Genomic DNA, 25,329 nt, shown 5'->3' on the forward strand with positions numbered 1-25,329 from the left:
GCGTGCATTATTTCTACATTAACACATTTTCTATGCAGTTTCATTACACAATATATTGCAAACTTCTACGTCCCCCAAATTAACAACCCTCCGCCTGAGGAAAGAATTTGTGATTCATGCACAGAACCCGGCCGGCGCTGTTTACAGTAATGCCTAAGCACATTGCTCACCTGAGCGGTGTTTCCAAACCGAGGCATTGTACTGTCGGAAATACCATGGGATACATAATTTAACTTTCACATAAAATAGGGTTAAACCAGACATACCGCATATTAAAAAGTAAACACACAATAATAAACCGACAAGGGTGGGATTCGAACCCACGCATGCAGAGCACAATGGATTAGCAGTCCATCGCCTTAACCACTCGGCCACCTTGTCGTGTAAAGGTCAGTTTTCAGGAGGAAAAAATATAGTAGCCGAAATGTGTTCTATGAGGTGATAGCTGTCCACACATAATAAAGAGCATATATTTACAGATTGTTATGGCAACTTGTTGTCTTCAGCTTTGCTCTAAATGACCTTGTTGTCCTTCCCTACTTCAGCTTGAATTTATATGATATATGTAATGGAATCATGAAAATTACACATTCCAAACGTGTTCTATCCATATGTGATCTACTGTCACACTACCCTCAAATGAGCTAAGATTGCTTTATTTCAGTTGTACGTGGATTTAAAGTGCAATTTCATACAAATATTTTACTGGTATCGTGCTTTCGAGTCTCTAGGTGCCATTCATTGTTGGGGTGCTTACATGTCAACATTAGGCAGCAAATAGTACACAAATAAGGAAAACTGCCTTCCCATTTAATGTGCATTGTTCTGCAAAACGTTTTAAGCAGGAGAAAGTAAAACTTAGTTTATAAAACCGCCTAAACTGGGAGTATTGCCGCTACAGCTTTGACACTTCAGTTTAAAAACGTACGTGCATCAACAAGAAATATTTTTGCGCTAAATAAATTGCTGTCCGACTGCTCACGTAACGCATAAAACTGAGGCAGTCGTAATTACACCACATTGAAGTAATATCTTGGTGGTTTTCGTTGACGATGACTCAGCAGCAACAGATCAGATGACTTTTTATTAGTGATAGCGCATCACGGCCTTGATAAGTAAACTTACAAGGAGACACGCCTAGGTCTATGAACCTTTTGGACTACGTTTGGGGACTTCCCAGTACGAGATGTCTTTTGGCATCACAAATCAATGGATCAATATCTCAACAACAATCGCAATAACTAATCATCATGCTAATCAATAACCTTTAATGAGAGTCAATAAAGTGAACACACCATGACCTTTCAGTCATGAATAAAAACACCAATTTAGTTAAGTGTTAGGATACTTATTTCCCTATTGGTTACAATCTAAAGTCATTTCTGTTAATCTCATCGGCAATTCATCTCATTAGTAACTCTTCAGATTTGCAATTAGAAATACAATTAATCAATGCATGGAGAATATTCACTCAGTATTAACACATCATTAATAAGAACCAACTTAGCAAAGTCTCAGTAGTGCATGATTCAAAAAAGCAAGAACTCAGCAATTTGTCTATTTGCGTCAGATTTTAGTGAACACCTTAACCAACCTCAAATTAGCATCAGCATGTTGGGCTTCATGCAAAACAATTTAGCAAACACAAATTTGGAAAACATCTAACTATGGCCTCTATCAAAGAGCAGTTGGTACCGAGAAAGAAAAGGCCAGCCGACAATTAAAATTTTCATCAGATAGTTACCCATCCAACGGATCAGCAAACAGCGTCAGTCTTTGTCCTCAGGCCATCAGTCGTTTTCACCATCAGCAAAGAAAGGACAGGGCAAAGCCTCTGTATTGCATAGCTGAGGAACAAGAACTCCCCTCATATAGAGGAGATATGAGTATCAGGTAAGGAATAAGTAAAGGGTGGTTTAGAGTATCAGGACGAACAAACGGCAAAGTCTCAAAGGAAATGGCCTAAATGGCTCAGTAGAATGGCAAAGAATGGGTTGGAGTGGAATGTCCAATAAATAGCTGATTTCTGCTCAGGTCATATTGTTAAATCAAAACTGTCTAATTTACTCCTAATTCCTCGTTGGATAATAATTTGTGCATCGTTATCTCTGTCCAATAATTATTCACGCATTTCACCAGAATTTTCCACAAACCATAGTTCACATGTCGTTGATTGGCCCATGTTATTGACGTCTTCATCGGTTGGAATGTCAGGTAAGAAAAGTTACACTTTACGCACCAGTCAGTAGTTCCATTGTTTTCTCCTACTCCAGGCAACCTTGCACCTGTTACGAATTACACTGTTGCATTCGGCAAGAATGTCTCCTTGAGGAAGTCGGGTCCCATGAGAAAGAATTTACTACAGCTACACACATCTCTAGCTTCTGGAAAAGTACAGTTTCGTGTCCTTCAGGAAAACAGCACATTGCACGTTAGAAAAACACAGTTTAATATGAGACCAGGCATGTAGGCCCAGACCCTCGCTAAACTAAGGCCTAGTGCTTAATGTACAAACTCCTAATACATAACTCCAATTTTGATATGTTAATACAAGTTCAAAACATCAGTACATAATTAATTCAGCATTAATAACTTTCATTAGTCTTCGTATACATTGGTAGCCACTCCCCGTGGGCACATTTTAAACGTGTGCATTATTTCTACATTAACACATTTTCTATGCAGTTTCATTACACAATATATTGCAAACTTTTACGTCCCCCAACTTAACAACCCTCCGCCTGAGGAAAGAATTTGTGATTCATGCACAGAACCCGGCCGGCGCTGTTTACAGTAATGCCTAAGCACAGTGCTCACCTGAGCGGTGTTTCCAAACCGAGGCATTGTAGTGTCGGAAATACCATGGGATACGTAATTTAACTTTCACATAAAATAGGGTTAAACCAGACATACCGCATATTAAAAAGTAAACACACAATAATAAACTGACAAGGGTGAGATTCGAACCCACGCATGCAGAGCACAATGGATAGCAGTCCATCGCCTTAACCACTCGGCCACCTTGTCGTGTAAAGGTCAGTTTTCAGGAGGAAAAAATATAGTAGCCGAAATGTGTTCTATGAGGTGATAGTTGTCCACACATAATAAAGAGCATATATTTACAGATTGTTATGGCAACTTGTTGTCTTCAGCTTTGCTCTAAATGACCTTGTTGTCCTTCCCTACCTCAGCTTGAATTTATATGATATATGTAATGGAATCATGAAAATTACACATTCCAAACGTGTGCTATCCATATGTGATCTACTGTCACACTACCCTCAAATGAGCTAAGATTGCTTTATTTCAGTTGTACGTGGATTTAAAGTGCAATTTCATACAAATATTTTACTGGTATGGTGCATTCGAGTCTCTAGGTGTCATTCATTGTTGGGGTGCTTACATGTCAACATTAGGCAGCAAATAGTACACAAATAAGGAAAACTGCCTTCCCATTTAATGTGCATTGTTCTGCAAAACGTTTTAAGTAGGAGAAAGTAAAACTTAGTTTATAAAACCGACTAAACTGGGAGCATTGCCGCTACAGCTTTGACACTTCAGTTTAAAAACGTACGTGCATCAACAAGAAATATTTTTGCGCTAAATAAATTGCTGTCCGACTGCTCACGTAACGCATAAAACTGAGGCAGTCGTAATTACACCACATTGAAGTAATATCTTGGTGGTTTTCGTTGACGATGACTCAGCAGCAACAGATCAGATGACTTTTTATTAGTGATAGCGCATCACGGCCTTGATAAGTAAACTTACAAGGAGACACGCCTAGGTCGATGAACCTTTTGGACTACATTCGGGGACTTCCCAGTACGAGATGTCTTTTGGCATCACAAATCAATGGATCAATATCTCAACAACAATCGCAATAACTAATCATCATGCTAATCAATAACCTTTAATGAGAGTCAATAAAGTGAACACACCATGACCTTTCAGTCATGAATAAAAACATCAATTTAGTTAAGTGTTAGGATACTTATTTCCCTATTGGTTACAATCTAAAGTCATTTCTGTTAATCTCATCGGCAATTCATCTCATTAGTAACTCTTCAGATTTGCAATTAGAAATGCAATTAATCAATGCATGGAGAATATTCACTCAGTATTAACACATCATTAATAAGAACCAACTTAGCAAAGTCTCAGTAGTGCATGATTCAAAAAAGCAAGAACTCAGCAATTTGTCTATTTGCGTCAGATTTTTGTGAACACCTTAACCAACCTCAAATTAGAATCAGCATGTTGGGCTTCATGCAAAACAATTTAGCAAACACAAATTTGGAAAACATCTAACTATGGCCTCTATCAAAGAGCAGTTGGTACTGAGAAAGAAAAGGCAAGCCGACAATTACAATTTTCATCAGATAGTTACCCATCCAACGGATCAGCAAACAGCGTCAGTCTTTGTCCTCAGGGCATCAGTCGTTTTCACCATCAGCAAAGATAGGACAGGGCAAAGCCTCTGTATTGCATAGCTGAGGAACAAGAACTCCCCTCATATAGAGGAGATATGAGTATCAGGTAAGGAATAAGTAAAGGGTGGTTTAGAGTATCAGGACGAACAAACGGCAAAGTCTCAAAGGAAATGGCCTAAATGGCTCAGTAGAATGGCAAAGAATGGGTTGGAGTGGAATGTCCAATAAATAGCTGATTTCTGCTCAGGTCATATGGTTAAATCAAAACTGTCTAATTTACTCCTAATTCCTCGTTGGATAATAATTTTTGCATCGTTATCTCTGTCCAATAATTATTCACGCATTTCACCAGAATTTTCCACAAACCATAGTTCACATGTCGTTGATTGGCCCATGTTATTGACGTCTTCATCGGTTGGAATGTCAGGTAAGAAAAGTTACACTTTACGCACCAGTCAGTAGTTCCATTGTTTTCTCCTACTCCAGGCAACCTGGCACCTGTTACGAATTACACTGTTGCATTCAGCAAGAATGTCTCCTTGAGCAAGTCGGGTCCCATGAGAAAGAATTTACTACAGCTACACACATCTCTAGCTTCTGGAAAAGTACAGTTTCGTGTCCTTCAGGAAAACAGCACATTGCACGTTAGAAAAACACAGTTTAATATGAGACCAGGCATGTAGGCCCAGACCCTCGCTAAACTAAGGCCTAGTGCTTAATGTACAAACTCCTAATACATAACTCCAATTTTGATATGTTAATACAAGTTCAAAACATCAGTACATAATTAATTCAGCATTAATAACTTTCATTAGTCTTCGTATACATTGGTAGCCACTCCCCGTGGACACATTTCAAACGCGTGCATTATTTCTACATTAACACATTTTCTATGCAGTTTCATTACACAATATATTGCAAACTTCTACGTCCCCCAACTTAACAACCCTCCGCCTGAGGAAAGAATTTGTGATTCATGCACAGAACCCGGCCGGCGCTGTTTACAGTAATGCCTAAGCACAGTGCTCACCTGAGCGGTGTTTCCAAACCGAGGCATTGTAGTGTCGGAAATACCATGGGATACGTAATTTAACTTTCACATAAAATAGGGTTAAACCAGACATACCGCATATTAAAAAGTAAACACACAATAATAAACCGACAAGGGTGGGATTCGAACCCACGCATGCAGAGCACAATGGATTAGCAGTCCATTGCCTTAACCACTCGGCCACCTTGTCATGTAAAGGTCAGTTTTCAGGAGGAAAAAATATAGTAGCCGAAATGTGTTCTATGAGGTGATAGTTGTCCACACATAATAAAGAGCATATATTTACAGATTGTTATGGCAACTCGTTGTCTTCAGCTTTGCTCTAAATGACCTTGTTGTCCTTCCCTACTTCAGCTTGAATTTATATGATATATGTGATGGAATCATGAAAATTACACATTCCAAACGTGTTCTATCCATATGTGATCTACTGTCACACTACCGTCTAATGAGCTAAGATTGCTTTATTTCAGTTGTACGTGGATTTAAAGTGCAATTTCATACACATATTTTACTGGTATGGTGCTTTCGAGTCTCTAGGTGTCATTCATTGTTGGGGTGCTTACATGTCAACATTAGGCAGCAAATAGTACACAAATAAGGAAAACTGCCTTCCCATTTAATGTGCATTGTTCTGCAAAACGTTTTAAGTAGGAGAAAGTAAAACTTAGTTTATAAAACCGCCTAAACTGGGAGTATTGCCGCTACAGCTTTGACACTTCAGTTTAAAAACGTACGTGCATCAACAAGAAATATTTTTGCGCTAAATAAATTGCTGTCCGACTGCTCACGTAACGCATAAAACTGAGGCAGTCGTAATTACACCACATTGAAGTAATATCTTGGTGGTTTTCGTTGACGATGACTCAGCAGCAACAGATCAGATGACTTTTATTAGTGATAGCGCATCACAGCCTTGATAAGTAAACTTACAAGGAGACACGCCTAGGTCGATGAACCTTTTGGACTACGTTCGGGGACTTCCCAGTACGAGATGTCTTTTGGCATCACAAATCAATGGATCAATATCTCAACAACAATCGCAATAACTAATCATCATACTAATCAATAACCTTTAATGAGAGTCAATAAAGTGAACACACCATGACCTTTCAGTCATGAATAAAAACACCAATTTAGTTAAGTGTTAGGATACTTATTTCCCTATTGGTTACAATCTAAAGTCATTTCTGTTAATCTCATCGGCAATTCATCTCATTAGTAACTCTTCAGATTTGCAATTAGAAATACAATTAATCAATGCATGGAGAATATTCACTCAGTATTAACACATCATTAATAAGAACCAACTTAGCAAAGTCTCAGTAGTGCATGATTCAAAAAAGCAAGAACTCAGCAATTTGTCTATTTGCGTCAGATTTTAGTGAACACCTTAACCAACCTCAAATTAGCATCAGCATGTTGGGCTTCATGCAAAACAATTTAGCAAACACAAATTTGGAAAACATCTAACTATGGCCTCTATCAAAGAGCAGTTGGTACCGAGAAAGAAAAGGCCAGCCGACAATTACAATTTTCATCAGATAGTTACCCATCCAACGGATCAGCAAACAGCGTCAGTCTTTGTCCTCAGGCCATCAGTCGTTTTCACCATCAGCAAAGATAGGACAGGGCAAAGCCTCTGTATTGCATAGCTGAGGAACAAGAACTCCCCTCATATAGAGGAGATATGAGTATCAGGTAAGGAATAAGTAAAGGGTGGTTTAGAGTATCAGGACGAACAAACGGCAAAGTCTCAAAGGAAATGGCCTAAATGGCTCAGAAGAATGGCAAAGAATGGGTTGGAGTGGAATGTCCAATAAATAGCTGATTTCTGCTCAGGTCATATGGTTAAATCAAAACTGTCTAATTTACTCCTAATTCCTCGTTGGATAATAATTTTTGCATCGTTATCTCTGTCCAATAATTATTCACGCATTTCACCAGAATTTTCCACAAACCATAATTCACATGTCGTTTATTGGCCCATGTTATTGAGGTCTTCATCGGTTGGAATGTCAGGTAAAAAAAGTTACACTTTACGCACCAGTCAGTAGTTCCATTGTTTTCTCCTACTCCAGGCAACCTGGCACCTGTTACGAATTACACTGTTGCATTCAGCAAGAATGTCTCCTTGAGCAAGTCGGGTCCCATGAGAAAGAATTTACTACAGCTACACACATCTCTAGCTTCTGGAAAAGTACAGTTTCGTGTCCTTCAGGAAAACAGCACATTGCACGTTAGAAAAACACAGTTTAATATGAGACCAGGCATGTAGGCCCAGACCCTCGCTAAACTAAGGCCTAGTGCTTAATGTACAAACTCCTAATACATAACTCCAATTTTGATATGTTAATACAAGTTCAAAACATCAGTACATAATTAATTCAGCATTAATAACTTTCATTAGTCTTCGTATACATTGGTAGCCACTCCCCGTGGGCACATTTCAAACGCGTGCATTATTTCTACATTAACACATTTTCTATGCAGTTTCATTACACAATATATTGCAAACTTCTACGTCCCCCAACTTAACAACCCTCCGCCTGAGGAAAGAATTTGTGATTCATGCACAGAACCCGGCCGGCGCTGTTTACAGTAATGCCTAAGCACAGTGCTCACCTGAGCGGTGTTTCCAAACCGAGGCATTGTACTGTCGGAAATACCATGGGATACGTAATTTAACTTTCACATAAAATAGGGTTAAACCAGACATACCGCATATTAAAAAGTAAACACACAATAATAAACCGACAAGGGTGGGATTCGAACCCACGCATGCAGAGCACAATGGATTAGCAGTCCATTGCCATAACCACTCGTCCACCTTGTCAAGTAAATGTCAGTTTTCAGGAGGAAAAAATATAGTAGCCGAAATGTGTTCTATGAGGTGATAGTTGTCCACACATAATAAACAGCATATATTTACAGATTGTTATGGCAACTCGTTGTCTTCAGCTTTGCTCTAAATGACCTTGTTGTCCTTCCCTACTTCAGCTTGAATTTATATGATATATGTAATGGAATCATGAAAATTACACATTCCAAACGTGTTCTATCCATATGTGATCTACTGTCACACTACCCTCAAATGAGCTAAGATTGCTTTATTTCAGTTGTACGTGGATTTAAAGTGCAATTTCATACACATATTTTACTGGTATGGTGCTTTCGAGTCTCTAGGTGTCATTCATTGTTGGGGTGCTTACATGTCAACATTAGGCAGCAAATAGTACACAAATAAGGAAAACTGCCTTCCCATTTAATGTGCATTGTTCTGCAAAACGTTTTAAGTAGGAGAAAGTAAAACTTAGTTTATAAAACCGCCTAAACTGGGAGTATTGCCGCTACAGCTTTGACACTTCAGTTTAAAAACGTACGTGCATCAACAAGAAATATTTTTGCGCTAAATAAATTGCTGTCCGACTGCTCACGTAACGCATAAAACTGAGGCAGTCGTAATTACACCACATTGAAGTAATATCTTGGTGGTTTTCGTTGACGATGACTCAGCAGCAACAGATCAGATGACTTTTTATTAGTGATAGCGCATCACAGCCTTGATAAGTAAACTTACAAGGAGACACGCCTAGGTCGATGAACCTTTTGGACTACGTTCGGGGACTTCCCAGTACGAGATGTCTTTTGGCATCACAAATCAATGGATCAATATCTCAACAACAATCGCAATAACTAATCATCATACTAATCAATAACCTTTAATGAGAGTCAATAAAGTGAACACACCATGACCTTTCAGTCATGAATAAAAACACCAATTTAGTTAAGTGTTAGGATACTTATTTCCCTATTAGTTACAATCTAAAGTCATTTCTGTTAATCTCATCGGCAATTCATCTCATTAGTAACTCTTCAGATTTGCAATTAGAAATGCAATTAATCAATGCATGGAGAATATTCACTCAGTATTAACACATCATTAATAAGAACCAACTTAGCAAAGTCTCAGTAGTGCATGATTCAAAAAAGCAAGAACTCAGTAATTTGTCTATTTGCGTCAGATGTTAGTGAACACCTTAACTAACCTCAAATTAGCATCAGCATGTTGGGCTTCATGCAAAACAATTTAGCAAACACAAATTTGGAAAACATCTAACTATGGCCTCTATCAAAGAGCAGTTGGTACCGAGAAAGAAAAGGCAAGCCGACAATTACAATTTTCATCAGATAGTTACCCATCCAACGGATCAGCAAACAGCGTCAGTCTTTGTCCTCAGGGCATCAGTTGTTTTCACCATCAGCAAAGATAGGACAGGGCAAAGCCTCTGTATTGCATAGCTGAGGAACAAGAACTCCCCTCATATAGAGGAGATATGAGTATCAGGTAAGGAATAAGTAAAGGGTGGTTTAGAGTATCAGGACGAACAAACGGCAAAGTCTCAAAGGAAATGGCCTAAATGGCTCAGTAGAATGGCAAAGAATGGGTTGGAGTGGAATGTCCAATAAATAGCTGATTTCTGCTCAGGTCATATGGTTAAATCAAAATGGTCTAATTTACTCCTAATTCCTCGTTGGATAATAATTTGTGCATCGTTATCTCTGTCCAATAATTATTCACGCATTTCACCAGAATTTTCCACAAACCATAGTTCACATGTCGTTGATTGGCCCATGTTATTGACGTCTTCATCGGTTGGAATGTCAGGCAAGAAAAGTTACACTTTACGCACCAGTCAGTAGTTCCATTGTTTTCTCCTACTCCAGGCAACCTTGCACCTGTTCCGAATTACACTGTTGTATTCAGCAAGAATGTCTCCTTGGGCAAGTCGGGTCCCATGAGAAAGAATTTACTACAGCTACACACATCTCTAGCTTCTAGAAAAGTACAGTTTCATGTACTTCAGGAAAACAGCACATTGCACGTTAGAAAAACACAGTTTGATATGAGACCAGGCATGTAGGCCCAGACCCTCGCTAAACTAAGGCCTAGTGCTTAATGTACAAACTCCTAATACATAACTCCAATTTTGATATGTTAATACAAGTTCAAAACAGCAGTACATAATTAATTCAGCATTAATAACTTTCATTAGTCTTCGTATACATTGGTAGCCACTCCCCGTGGGCACATTTTAAACGCGTGCATTATTTCTACATTAACACATTTTCTATGCAGTTTCATTACACAATATATTGCAAACTTCTACGTCCCCCAAATTAACAACCCTCCGCCTGAGGAAAGAATTTGTGATTCATGCACAGAACCCGGCCGGCGCTGTTTACAGTAATGCCTAAGCACAGTGCTCACCTGAGCGGTGTTTCCAAACCGAGGCATTGTACTGTCGGAAATACCATGGGATACATAATTTAACTTTCACATAAAATAGGGTTAAACCAGACATACCGCATATTAAAAAGTAAACACACAATAATAAACCGACAAGGGTGGGATTCGAACCCACGCATGCAGAGCACAATGGATTAGCAGTCCATCGCCTTAACCACTCGGCCACCTTGTCGTGTAAAGGTCAGTTTTCAGGAGGAAAAAATATAGTAGCCGAAATGTGTTCTATGAGGTGATAGCTGTCCACACATAATAAAGAGCATATATTTACAGATTGTTATGGCAACTTGTTGTCTTCAGCTTTGCTCTAAATGACCTTGTTGTCCTTCCCTACTTCAGCTTGAATTTATATGATATATGTAATGGAATCATGAAAATTACACATTCCAAACGTGTTCTATCCATATGTGATCTACTGTCACACTACCCTCAAATGAGCTAAGATTGCTTTATTTCAGTTGTACGTGGATTTAAAGTGCAATTTCATACAAATATTTTACTGGTATCGTGCTTTCGAGTCTCTAGGTGCCATTCATTGTTGGGGTGCTTACATGTCAACATTAGGCAGCAAATAGTACACAAATAAGGAAAACTGCCTTCCCATTTAATGTGCATTGTTCTGCAAAACGTTTTAAGCAGGAGAAAGTAAAACTTAGTTTATAAAACCGCCTAAACTGGGAGTATTGCCGCTACAGCTTTGACACTTCAGTTTAAAAACGTACGTGCATCAACAAGAAATATTTTTGCGCTAAATAAATTGCTGTCCGACTGCTCACGTAACGCATAAAACTGAGGCAGTCGTAATTACACCACATTGAAGTAATATCTTGGTGGTTTTCATTGACGATGACTCAGCAGCAACAGATCAGATGACTTTTTATTAGTGATAGCGCATCACGGCCTTGATAAGTAAACTTACAAGGAGACACGCATAGGTCGATGAACCTTTTGGACTACATTCGGGGACTTCCCAGTACGAGATGTCTTTTGGCATCACAAATCAATGGATCAATATCTCAACAACAATCGCAATAACTAATCATCATGCTAATCAATAACCTTTAATGAGAGTCAATAAAGTGAACACACCATGACCTTTCAGTCATGAATAAAAACACCAATTTAGTTAAGTGTTAGGATACTTATTTCCCTATTGGTTACAATCTAAAGTCATTTCTGTTAATCTCATCGGCAATTCATCTCATTAGTAACTCTTCAGATTTGCAATTAGAAATGCAATTAATCAATGCATGGAGAATATTCACTCAGTATTAACACATCATTAATAAGAACCAACTTAGCAAAGTCTCAGTAGTGCATGATTCAAAAAAGCAAGAACTCAGCAATTTGTCTATTTGCGTCAGATTTTAGTGAACACCTTAACCAACCTCAAATTAGAATCAGCATGTTGGGCTTCATGCAAAACAATTTAGCAAACACAAATTTGGAAAACATCTAACTATGGCCTCTATCAAAGAGCAGTTGGTACCGAGAAAGAAAAGGCAAGCCGACAATTACAATTTTCATCAGATAGTTACCCATCCAACGGATCAGCAAACAGCGTCAGTCTTTGTCCTCAGGGCATCAGTCGTTTTCACCATCAGCAAAGATAGGACAGGGCAAAGCTTCTGTATTGCATAGCTGAGGAACAAGAACTCCCCTTATATAGAGGAGATATGAGGAGATATGAGTATCAGGTAAGGAATAAGTAAAGGGTGGTTTAGAGTATCAGGACGAACAAACGGCAAAGTCTCAAAGGAAATGGCCTAAATGGCTCAGTAGAATGGCAAAGAATGGGTTGGAGTGGAATGTCCAATAAATAGCTGATTTCTGCTCAGGTCATATGGTTAAATCAAAACTGTCTAATTTACTCCTCATTCCTCGTTGGATAATAATTTTTGCATCGTTATCTCTGTCCAATAATTATTCACGCATTTCACCAGAATTTTCCACAAACCATAGTTCACATGTCGTTGATTGGCCCATGTTATTGACGTCTTCATCGGTTGGAATGTCAGGTAAGAAAAGTTACACTTTACGCACCAGTCAGTAGTTCCATTGTTTTCTCCTACTCCAGGCAACCTGGCACCTGTTACGAATTACACTGTTGCATTCAGCAAGAATGTCTCCTTGAGCAAGTCGGGTCCCATGAGAAAGAATTTACTACAGCTACACACATCTCTAGCTTCTGGAAAAGTACAGTTTCGTGTCCTTCAGGAAAACAGCACATTGCACGTTAGAAAAACACAGTTTAATATGAGACCAGGCATGTAGGCCCAGACCCTCGCTAAACTAAGGCCTAGTGCTTAATGTACAAACTCCTAATACATAACTCCAATTTTGATATGTGAATACAAGTTCAAAACATCAGTACATAATTAATTCAGCATTAATAACTTTCATTAGTCTTCGTATACATTGGTAGCCACTCCCCGTGGGCACATTTCAAACGCGTGCATTATTTCTACATTAACACATTTTCTATGCAGTTTCATTACACAATATATTGCAAACTTCTACGTCCCCCAACTTAACAACCCTCCGCCTGAGGAAAGAATTTGTGATTCATGCACAGAACCCGGCCGGCGCTGTTTACAGTAATGCCTAAGCACAGTGCTCACCTGAGCGGTGTTTCCAAACCGAGGCATTGTACTGTCGGAAATACCATGGGATACGTAATTTAACTTTCACATAAAATAGGGTTAAACCAGACATACTGCATATCAAAAAGTAAACACACAATAATAAACCGACAAGGGTGGGATTCGAACCCACGCATGCAGAGCACAATGGATTAGCAGTCCATCGCCTTAACCACTCGGCCACCTTGTCATGTAAAGGTCAGTTTTCAGGAGGAAAAAATATAGTAGCCGAAATGTGTTCTATGAGGTGATAGTTGTCCACACATAATAAACAGCATATATTTACAGATTGTTATGGCAACTCGTTGTCTTCAGCTTTGCTCTAAATGACCTTGTTGTCCTTCCCTACTTCAGCTTGAATTTATATGATATATGTGATGGAATCATGAAAATTACACATTCCAAACGTGTTCTATCCATATGTGATCTACTGTCACACTACCCTCAAATGAGCTAAGATTGCTTTATTTCAGTTGTACGTGGATTTAAAGTGCAATTTCATACACATATTTTACTGGTATGGTGCTTTCGAGTCTCTAGGTGTCATTCATTGTTGGGGTGCTTACATGTCAACATTAGGCAGCAAATAGTACACAAATAAGGAAAACTGCCTTCCCATTTAATGTGCATTGTTCTGCAAAACGTTTTAAGTAGGAGAAAGTAAAACTTAGTTTATAAAACCGCCTAAACTGGGAGTATTGCCGCTACAGCTTTGACACTTCAGTTTAAAAACGTACGTGCATCAACAAGAAATATTTTTGCGCTAAATAAATTGCTGTCCGACTGCTCACGTAACGCATAAAACTGAGGCAGTCGTAATTACACCACATTGAAGTAATATCTTATTGGTTTTCGTTGACGATGACTCAGCAGCAACAGATCAGATGACTTTTTATTAGTGATAGCGCACCACAGCCTTGATAAGTAAACTTACAAGGAGACACGCCTAGGTCGATGAACCTTTTGGACTACGTTCGGGGACTTCCCAGTACGAGATGTCTTTTGGCATCACAAATCAATGGATCAATATCTCAACAACAATCGCAATAACTAATCATCATACTAATCAATAACCTTTAATGAGAGTCAATAAAGTGAACACACCATGACCTTTCAGTCATGAATAAAAACACCAATTTAGTTAAGTGTTAGGATACTTATTTCCCTATTAGTTACAATCTAAAGTCATTTCTGTTAATCTCATCGGCAATTCATCTCATTAGTAACTCTTCAGATTTGCAATTAGAAATGCAATTAATCAATGCATGGAGAATATTCACTCAGTGTTAGAAATGGGGTCTCTGGTTGACAGTCAGGTTACCCCCTGTTCAAGCAAGGACCCTCACTCTACTTAGGATAAAAGAGAATCACCCTCAGCTAACCCCTGCTTACCCCCTTGGTAGCTTGGCAGAGCAGTAGGCTTAACCTCAGAGTGCTGGGCGTAAAGTATTTGTACCAACACACACAGTAACTTAATGAAAACACTACAAAATGACACAACACCAGTTTAGAAAAATAGGAAATATTTATCTAGACAAAACAAAGACCAAAACGACAAAAAATCCAACATACACAAGTCAAGTTATGATTTTTTAAAGGTTTAAAATAAAAAGAGTCTTTAGGTAGTTGTAACACCACACTAGCGCTGCTAGCGTGAAAATGTACCTGGTTTGCGTCAAAAATAACCCCGCACGGGCGGTGTGCGTCGAAAGTAACCCTGCACGGCTGTGTGCGTCGAAAACAACTCGGCACGGCGGTGCGCGTTGAAAAAGCCAGCCACACGACGATCCGAAAGTCCCGCGGCGCAGGGTGCGATCTCTCAGCCTCCGTCAGCGATGCTGCGCGTCGTTTCTCCTGCTCCGGGCGTCGGTTTTTCGGTCGCGTTTCCTGCGGCGTCGTTTCTCAGCTGCGGAACCGGCGTCGCGTCGTTTTCTCAGCCGCGATCGGATTCGCGTCGATCTTTTCTCCGCACGGTGCTCGGTGCGTGTATTTTTGTCCTTAGGCTGCCAGCCTCTCCTTTCAGGGTCCCAGGAACTGGAAGGGCACCACAGAGCAGAGTAGGGGTCTCTCCAGAGACTCCAGGTGCTGGCAGGAAGAAGTCTTTGCTATCCCTGAGACTTCAACAACAGGAGGCAAGCTCTACATCAAGCCCTTGGAGATTTCTTCTTCAAGATGGAAGGCACACAAAGTCCAGTCTTTGCCCTCTTACTCAGGCAGAAGCAGCACTGCAGGAAAGCTCCACAAAGCACAGTCACAGGCAGGGCAGCACTTGTTCCTCAGCGATCAGCTCTTCTCCAGGCAGAGGTTCCTCTTGATTCCAGAAGTGTTTCTGAAGTTTGTAAGTTTGGGTGCCCTTCTTATACCCATTTTAGTCTTTGAAGTCACCTTCCTTCAAAGGGGACTCACACCTTCTTGTGAAATCCTGCCTTGCCCAGGCAAGGCCTCAGACACACACCAGGGGGCTGGAGACAGCATTGTCAGAGGCAGGCACAGTCCTTTCAGATGAGAGTGACCACTCCACCCCTCCCTCCTAGCAGAGATGGCTAATCAGGAAATGCAGATCACACCCCAGCTCCCTTTGTGTCACTGTCTGGTGTGAGGTGAAAAACAACCCAACTGTCAAACTGACCCAGACAGGGAATCCACAAACCAGGCAGAGTCACAGAGTGGTTTAAGCAAGAAAATGCTCACTTTCTAAAAGTGGCATTTCCAAACGCACAATCTCAAAATCAACTTTACTAAAAGATGTATTTTTAAATTGTGAGTTCAGGGATCCCAAACTCCACAGGTCCATCTACTCTCTAGGGGAATCTACACTTTAATCATATTTAAAGGTAGCCCCCATATTATCCTATGAGAGAGAGACAGACCTTGCAACAGTGAAAACGAAATTGGCAGTATTTCACTGTTAGGACATATAAACCACATTACTATATGTCCTACCTTATCCATACACTGCACCCTGCCCTTGGGGCTACCTAGGGCCTACCTTAGGGGTGCCTTACATGTAAGGAAAGGGAAGGTTTAGGCCTGGCAAGTGGGTACACTTGCCAAGTCGAATTTACAGGGTAAAAATACACATACAGACACTGCAGTGGCAGGTCTGAGACATGATTACAGAGCTACTTATGTGGGTGGCACAACCAGTGCTGCAGGCCCACTAGTAGCATTTGATTTACAGGCCCTGGCACCTCTAGTGCACATTACTAGGGGCTTACTAGTAATTCAAATATGCCAATCATGGATAAACCACTTACATACAATTTAAACAGGAGAGCATATGCACTTTAGCACTGGTTAGCAGTGGTAAAGTGCTCAGAGTTGAAAAGCCAACAGCAACATGTCAGACAAAAATAGGAGGCAGGAGGCGAAAAAAGACTGGGGATGACCCTGCATAAGCAAAAGTCCAACACTCAGTATTAACACATCATTAATAAGAACCAACTTAGCAAAGTCTCAGTAGTGCATGATTCAAAAAAGCAAGAACTCAGTAATTTGTCTATTTGCGTCAGATTTTAGTGAACACCTTAACTAACCTCAAATTAGAATCAGCATGTTGGGCTTCATGCAAAACAATTTAGCAAACACAAATTTGGAAAACATCTAACTATGGCCTCTATCAAAGAGCAGTTGGTACCGAGAAAGAAAAGGCAAGCCGACAATTAAAATTTTCATCAGATAGTTACCCATCCAACGGATCAGCAAACAGCGTCAGTCTTTGTCCTCAGGGCATCAGTCGTTTTCACCATCAGCAAAGATAGGACAGGGCAAAGCCTCTGTATTGCATAGCTGAGGAACAAGAACTCCCCTCATATAGAGGAGATATGAGTATCAGGTAAGGAATAAGTAAAGGGTGGTTTAGAGTATCAGGACGAACAAACGGCAAAGTCTCAAAGGAAATGGCCTAAATGGCTCAGTAGAATGGCAAAGAATGGGTTGGAGTGGAATGTCCAATAAATAGCTGATTTCTGCTCAGGTCATATGTTTAATCAAAACTGTCTAATGTACTCCTAATTCCTCGTTGGATAATAATTTGTGCATCGTTATCTCTGTCCAATAATTATTCACGCATTTCACCAGAATTTTCCACAAACCATAGTTCACATGTCGTTGATTGGCCCATGTTATTGACGTCTTCATCGGTTGGAATGTCAGGTAAGAAAAGTTACACTTTACGCACCAGTCAGTAGTTCCATTGTTTTCTCCTACTCCAGGCAACCTTGCACCTGTTACGAATTACACTGTTGCATTCAGCAAGAATGTCTCCTTGAGCAAGTCGGGTCCCATGAGAAAGAATTTACTACAGCTACACACATCTCTAGCTTCTGGAAAAGTACAGTTTCGTGTCCTTCGGGAAAACAGCACATTGCACGTTAGAAAAACACAGTTTAATATGAGACCAGGCATGTAGGCCCAGACCCTCGCTAAACTAAGGCCTAGTGCTTAATGTACAAACTCCTAATACATAACTCCAATTTTGATATGTTAATACAAGTTCAAAACATCAGTACATAATTAATTCAGCATTAATAACTTTCATTAGTCTTCGTATACATTGGTAGCCACTCCCCGTGGGCACATTTTAAACGTGTGCATTATTTCTACATTAACACATTTTCCATGCAGTTTCATTACACAATATATTGCAAACTTCTACGTCCCCCAACTTAACAACCCTCCGCCTGAGGAAAGAATTTGTGATTCATGCACAGAACCCGGCCGGCGCTATTTACAGTAATGCCTAAGCACAGTGCTCACCTGAGCGGTGTTTCCAAACCGAAGCATTGTACTGTCCGCAATACCATGGGATACGTAATTTAACTTTCACATAAAATATGGTTAAACCAGACATACCGCATATTAAAAAGTAAATACACTATAATAAACCGACAAGGGTGGGATTTGAACCCACACATGCAGAGCACAAAGGATTAGCAGTCCATCGCCTTAACCACTCGGCCACCTTATCGTGTAAAGGTCAGCTTTCAGGAGGAAAAAATATAGTAGCCGAAATGTGTTCTATGAGGTGATAGTTGTCCACACATAATAAAGAGCATATATTTACAGATTGTTATGGCAACTTGTTGTCTTCAGCTTTGCTCTAAATGACCTTGTTGTCCTTCCCTACTTCAGCTTGAATTTATATCATATATGTAATGGAATCATGAAAATTATACATTCCAAACGTGTTCCATCCATAGGTGATCTACTGTCACACTACCCTCAAATGAGCTAAGATTGCTTTATTTCAGTTGTACGTGGATTTAAAGTGCAATTTCATACAAATATTTTACTGGTATGGTGCTTTCGAGTCTCTAGGTGTCATTCATTGTTGGGGTGCTTACATGTCAACATTAGGCAGCAAATAGTACACAAATAAGGAAAACTGCCTTCCCATTTAATGTGCATTGTTCTGCAAAACGTTTTAAGTGGAAGAAAGTAAAACTTAGTTTATAAAACCGCCTAAACTGGGAGTATTGCCGCTACAGCTTTGACACTTCAGTTTAAAAACGTACGTGCATCAACAAGAAATATTTTTGAGCTAAATAAATTGCTGTCCGACTGCTCACGTAACGCATAAAACTCAGGCAGTCGTAATTACACCACATTGAAGTAATATCTTGGTGGTTTTCGTTGACGATGACTCAGCAGCAACAGATCAGATGACTTTTTATTAGTGATAGCGCATCACGGCCTTGATAAGTAAACTTACAAGGAGACACGCCTAGGTCGATGAACCTTTTGGACTACGTTCGGGGACTTCCCAGTACGAGATGTCTTTTGGCATCACAAATCAATGGATCAATATCTCAACAACAATCGCAATAACTAATCATCATGCTAATCAATAACCTTTAATGAGAGTCAATAAAGTGAACACACCATGACTTTCAGTCATGAATAAAACACCAATTTAGTTAAGTGTTAGGATACTTATTTCCCTATTGGTTACAATCTAAAGTCATTTCTGTTAATCTCATCGGCAATTCATCTCATTAGTAACTCTTCAGATTTGCAATTAGAAATGCAATTAATCAATGCATGGAGAATATTCACTCAGTATTAACACATCATTAATAAGAACCAACTTAGCAAAGTCTCAGTAGTGCGTGATTCAAAAAAGCAAGAACTCAGTAATTTGTCTATTTGCGTCAGATTTTAGTGAACACCTTAACTAACCTCAAATTAGAATCAGCATGTTGGGCTTCATGCAAAACAATTTAGCAAACACAAATTTGGAAAACATCTAACTATGGCCTCTATTAAAGAGCAGTTGGTACTGAGAAAGAAAAGGCAAGCCGACAATTACAATTTTCATCAGATAGTTACCCATCCAACGGATCAGCAAACAGCGTCAGTCTTTGTCCTCAGGGCATCAGTCGTTTTCACCATCAGCAAAGATAGGAGAGGGCAAAGCCTCTGTATTGCATAGCTGAGGAACAAGAACTCCCCTCATATAGAGGAGATATGAGTATCAGGTAAGGAATAAGGAAAGGGTGGTTTAGAGTATCAGGACGAACAAACGGCAAAGCCTCAAAGGAAATGGCCTAAATGGCTCAGTAGAATGGCAAAGAATGGGTTGGAGTGGAATGTCCAATAAATAGCTGATTTCTGCTCAGTTCATATGGTTAAATCAAAACGGTCTAATTTACTCCTAATTCCTCGTTGGATAATAATTTGTGCATCGTTATCTCTGTCCAATAATTATTCACGCATTTCTCCAGAATTTTCCACAAACCATAGATCACATGTCGTTGATTGGCCCATGTTATTGATGTCTTCATCGGTTGGAATGTCAGGTAAGAAAAGTTACACTTTACGCACCAGTCAGTAGTTCCATTGTTTTCTCCTACTCCAGGCAACCTTGCACCTGTTACGAATTCCACTGTTGCATTCAGCAAGAATGTCTCCTTGAGCAAGTCGGGTCCCATGAGAAAGAATTTACTACAGCTACACACATCTCTAGCTTCTGGAAAAGTACAGTTTCGTGTCCTTCGGGAAAACAGCACATTGCACGTTAGAAAAACACAGTTTAATATGAGACCAGGCATGTAGGCCCAGACCCTCGCTAAACTAAGGCCTAGTGCTTAATGTACAAACTCCTAATACATAACTCCAATTTTGATATGTGAATACAAGTTCAAAACATCAGTACATAATTAATTCAGCATTAATAACTTTCATTAGTCTTCGTATACATTGGTAGCCACTCCCCGTGGGCACATTTTAAACGTGTGCATTATTTCTACATTAACACATTTTCCATGCAGTTTCATTATACAATATATTGCAAACTTCTACGTCCCCCAACTTAACAACCCTCCGCCTGAGGAAAGAATTTGTGATTCATGCACAGAACCCGGCCGGCGCTGTTTACAGTAATGCCTAAGCACAGTGCTCACCTGAGCGGTGTTTCCAAACCGAGGCATTGTACTGTCCGAAATACCATGGGATACGTAATTTAACTTTCACATAAAATAGGGTTAAACCAGACATACCGCATATTAAAAAGTAAACACACAATAATAAACCGACAAGGGTGGGATTTGAACCCACACATGCAGAGCACAAAGGATTAGCAGTCCATCGCCTTAACCACTCGGCCACCTTATCGTGTAAAGGTCAGCTTTCAGGAGGAAAAAATATAGTAGCCGAAATGTGTTCTATGAGGTGATAGTTGTCCACACATAATAAAGAGCATATATTTACAGATTGTTATGGCAACTTGTTGTCTTCAGCTTTGCTCTAAATGACCTTGTTGTCCTTCCCTACTTCAGCTTTAATTTATATGATATATGTAATGGAATCATGAAAATTACACATTCCAAACGTGTTCTATCCATATGTGATCTACTGTCACACTACCCTCAAATGAGCTAAGATTGCTTTATTTCAGTTGTACGTGGATTTAAAGTGCAATTTCATACAAATATTTTACTGGTATGGTGCTTTCAAGTCTCTAGGTGTCATTCATTGTTGGGGTGCTTACATGTCAACATTAGGCAGCAAATAGTTTACAAAGAAGTGAAACTGCCTTCCCATTTAATGTGCATTGTTCTGCAAAACATTTTAAGTAGGAGAAAGTAAAACTTAGTTCATAAAACCGCCTAAACTGGGAGTATTGCCGCTACAGCTTTGACACTTCAGTTTAAAAACGTACGTGCATCAACAAGAAATATTTTTGCGCTAAATAAATTGCTGTCCGACTGCTCACGTAACGCATAAAACTGAGGCAGTCGTAATTACACCACATTGAAGTTATATCTTGGTGGTTTTCATTGATGATGACTCAGCAGCAACAGATCAGATGACTTTTTATTAGTGATAGCGCATCACAGCCTTGATAAGTAAACTTACAAGGAGACACGCCTAGGTCGATGAACCTTTTGGACTACGTTCAGGGACTTCCCAGTACGAGATGTCTTTTGGCATCACAAATCAATGGATCAATATCTCAACAACAATCGCAATAACTAATCATCATGCTAATCAATAACCTTTAATGAGAGTCAATAAAGTGAACACACCAGGACCTTTCAGTCCTGAATAAAAACACCAATTTAGTTAAGTGTTAGGATACTTATTTCCCTATTGGTTACAATCTAAAGTCATTTCTGTTAATCTCATCAGCAATTCATCTCATTAGTAACTCTTCAGATTTGCAATTAGAAATGCAATTAATCAATGCATGGAGAATATTCACTCAGTATTAACACATCATTAATAAGAACCAACTTAGCAAAGTCTCAGTAGTGCATGATTCAAAAAAGCAAGAACTCAGTAATTTGTCTATTTGCGTCAGATTTTAGTGAACACCTTAACTAACCTCAAATTAGAATCAGCATGTTGGGCTTCATGCAAAACAATTTAGCAAACACAAATTTGGAAAACATCTAACTATGGCCTCTATCAAAGAGCAGTTGGTACCGAGAAAGAAAAGGCAAGCCGACAATTAAAATTTTCATCAGATAGTTACCCATCCAACGGATCAGCAAACAGCGTCAGTCTTTGTCCTCAGGGCATCAGTCGTTTTCACCATCAGCAAAGATAGGACAGGGCAAAGCCTCTGTATTGCATAGCTGAGGAACAAGAACTCCCCTCATATAGAGGAGATATGAGTATCAGGTAAGGAATAAGTAAAGGGTGGTTTAGAGTATCAGGACGAACAAACGGCAAAGTCTCAAAGGAAATGGCCTAAATGGCTCAGTAGAATGGCAAAGAATGGGTTGGAGTGGAATGTCCAATAAATAGCTGATTTCTGCTCAGGTCATATGTTTAATCAAAACTGTCTAATGTACTCCTAATTCCTCGTTGGATAATAATTTGTGCATCGTTATCTCTGTCCAATAATTATTCACGCATTTCACCAGAATTTTCCACAAACCATAGTTCACATGTCGTTGATTGGCCCATGTTATTGACGTCTTCATCGGTTGGAATGTCAGGTAAGAAAAGTTACACTTTACGCACCAGTCAGTAGTTCCATTGTTTTCTCCTACTCCAGGCAACCTTGCACCTGTTACGAATTACACTGTTGCATTCAGCAAGAATGTCTCCTTGAGCAAGTCGGGTCCCATGAGAAAGAATTTACTACAGCTACACACATCTCTAGCTTCTGGAAAAGTACAGTTTCGTGTCCTTCGGGAAAACAGCACATTGCACGTTAGAAAAACACAGTTTAATATGAGACCAGGCATGTAGGCCCAGACCCTCGCTAAACTAAGGCCTAGTGCTTAATGTACAAACTCCTAATACATAACTCCAATTTTGATATGTTAATACAAGTTCAAAACATCAGTACATAATTAATTCAGCATTAATAACTTTCATTAGTCTTCGTATACATTGGTAGCCACTCCCCGTGGGCACATTTTAAACGTGTGCATTATTTCTACATTAACACATTTTCATGCAGTTTCATTACACAATATATTGCAAACTTCTACGTCCCCCAACTTAACAACCCTCCGCCTGAGGAAAGAATTTGTGATTCATGCACAGAACCCGGCCGGCGCTGTTTACAGTAATGCCTAAGCACAGTGCTCACCTGAGCGGTGTTTCCAAACCGAGGCATTGTACTGTCCGAAATACCATGGGATACGTAATTTAACTTTCACATAAAATAGGGTTAAACCAGACATACCGCATATTAAAAAGTAAACACACAATAATAAACCGTCAAGGGTGGGATTTGAACCCACACATGCAGAGCACAAAGGATTAGCAGTCCATCGCCTTAACCACTCGGCCACCTTATCGTGTAAAGGTCAGCTTTCAGGAGGAAAAAATATAGTAGCCGAAATGTGTTCTATGAGGTGATAGTTGTCCACACATAATAAAGAGCATATATTTACAGATTGTTATGGCAACTTGTTGTCTTCAGCTTTGCTCTAAATGACCTTGTTGTCCTTCCCTACTTCAGCTTGAATTTATATCATATATGTAATGGAATCATGAAAATTATACATTCCAAACGTGTTCCATCCATAGGTGATCTACTGTCACACTACCCTCAAATGAGCTAAGATTGCTTTATTTCAGTTGTACGTGGATTTAAAGTGCAATTTCATACAAATATTTTACTGGTATGGTGCTTTCGAGTCTCTAGGTGTCATTCATTGTTGGGGTGCTTACATGTCAACATTAGGCAGCAAATAGTACACAAATAAGGAAAACTGCCTTCCCATTTAATGTGCATTGTTCTGCAAAACGTTTTAAGTGGAAGAAAGTAAAACTTAGTTTATAAAACCGCCTAAACTGGGAGTATTGCCGCTACAGCTTTGACACTTCAGTTTAAAAACGTACGTGCATCAACAAGAAATATTTTTGAGCTAAATAAATTGCTGTCCGACTGCTCACGTAACGCATAAAACTCAGGCAGTCGTAATTACACCACATTGAAGTAATATCTTGGTGGTTTTCGTTGACGATGACTCAGCCGCAACAGATCAGATGACTTTTTATTAGTGATAGCGCATCACGGCCTTGATAAGTAAACTTACAAGGAGACACGCCTAGGTCGATGAACCTTTTGGACTACGTTCGGGGACTTCCCAGTACGAGATGTCTTTTGGCATCACAAATCAATGGATCAATATCTCAACAACAATCGCAATAACTAATCATCATGCTAATCAATAACCTTTAATGAGAGTCAATAAAGTGAACACACCATGACCTTTCAGTCATGAATAAAAACACCAATTTAGTTAAGTGTTAGGATACTTATTTCCCTATTGGTTACAATCTAAAGTCATTTCTGTTAATCTCATCGGCAATTCATCTCATTAGTAACTCTTCAGATTTGCAATTAGAAATGCAATTAATCAATGCATGGAGAATATTCACTCAGTATTAACACATCATTAATAAGAACCAACTTAGCAAAGTCTCAGTAGTGCGTGATTCAAAAAAGCAAGAACTCAGTAATTTGTCTATTTGCGTCAGATTTTAGTGAACACCTTAACTAACCTCAAATTAGAATCAGCATGTTGGGCTTCATGCAAAACAATTTAGCAAACACAAATTTGGAAAACATCTAACTATGGCCTCTATTAAAGAGCAGTTGGTACTGAGAAAGAAAAGGCAAGCCGATAATTACAATTTTCATCAGATAGTTACCCATCCAACGGATCAGCAAACAGCGTCAGTCTTTGTCCTCAGGGCATCAGTCGTTTTCACCATCAGCAAAGATAGGAGAGGGCAAAGCCTCTGTATTGCATAGCTGAGGAACAAGAACTCCCCTCATATAGAGGAGATATGAGTATCAGGTAAGGAATAAGGAAAGGGTGGTTTAGAGTATCAGGACGAACAAACGGCAAAGCCTCAAAGGAAATGGCCTAAATGGCTCAGTAGAATGGCAAAGAATGGGTTGGAGTGGAATGTCCAATAAAT

At 39.5% G+C, this 25,329-nt stretch overlaps 8 non-coding genes across 8 annotated transcripts; all 8 read right to left on the reverse strand.

The window, feature by feature from the left end:
* Nucleotides 1-299: 299 nt before the first annotated feature.
* On the reverse strand, nucleotides 300-381 carry TRNAS-GCU (transfer RNA serine (anticodon GCU)). Its single transcript has one exon. It is a non-coding gene; the product is annotated as a tRNA-Ser (tRNA).
* A 5,211-nt stretch (nucleotides 382-5,592) lies between these two features.
* Nucleotides 5,593-5,674, reverse strand: TRNAS-GCU (transfer RNA serine (anticodon GCU)). The gene has a single exon. It is a non-coding gene; the product is annotated as a tRNA-Ser (tRNA).
* Nucleotides 5,675-8,238: 2,564 nt separating this feature from the next.
* On the reverse strand, nucleotides 8,239-8,320 carry TRNAS-GCU (transfer RNA serine (anticodon GCU)). Its single transcript has one exon. It is a non-coding gene; the product is annotated as a tRNA-Ser (tRNA).
* A 2,565-nt stretch (nucleotides 8,321-10,885) lies between these two features.
* TRNAS-GCU (transfer RNA serine (anticodon GCU)) lies at nucleotides 10,886-10,967 on the reverse strand. The gene has a single exon. It is a non-coding gene; the product is annotated as a tRNA-Ser (tRNA).
* Nucleotides 10,968-13,542: 2,575 nt separating this feature from the next.
* Nucleotides 13,543-13,624, reverse strand: TRNAS-GCU (transfer RNA serine (anticodon GCU)). The gene has a single exon. It is a non-coding gene; the product is annotated as a tRNA-Ser (tRNA).
* A 4,697-nt stretch (nucleotides 13,625-18,321) lies between these two features.
* On the reverse strand, nucleotides 18,322-18,403 carry TRNAS-GCU (transfer RNA serine (anticodon GCU)). Its single transcript has one exon. It is a non-coding gene; the product is annotated as a tRNA-Ser (tRNA).
* Nucleotides 18,404-20,966: 2,563 nt separating this feature from the next.
* TRNAS-GCU (transfer RNA serine (anticodon GCU)) lies at nucleotides 20,967-21,048 on the reverse strand. The gene has a single exon. It is a non-coding gene; the product is annotated as a tRNA-Ser (tRNA).
* Nucleotides 21,049-23,611: 2,563 nt separating this feature from the next.
* TRNAS-GCU (transfer RNA serine (anticodon GCU)) lies at nucleotides 23,612-23,693 on the reverse strand. The gene has a single exon. It is a non-coding gene; the product is annotated as a tRNA-Ser (tRNA).
* Between the last annotated feature and the right edge of the window lie 1,636 nt (nucleotides 23,694-25,329).

Source organism: Pleurodeles waltl, chromosome 12 (genome assembly GCF_031143425.1).
Source record: "Pleurodeles waltl isolate 20211129_DDA chromosome 12, aPleWal1.hap1.20221129, whole genome shotgun sequence".
In the NCBI taxonomy this organism is placed as follows: Eukaryota; Metazoa; Chordata; class Amphibia; order Caudata; family Salamandridae; genus Pleurodeles; species Pleurodeles waltl.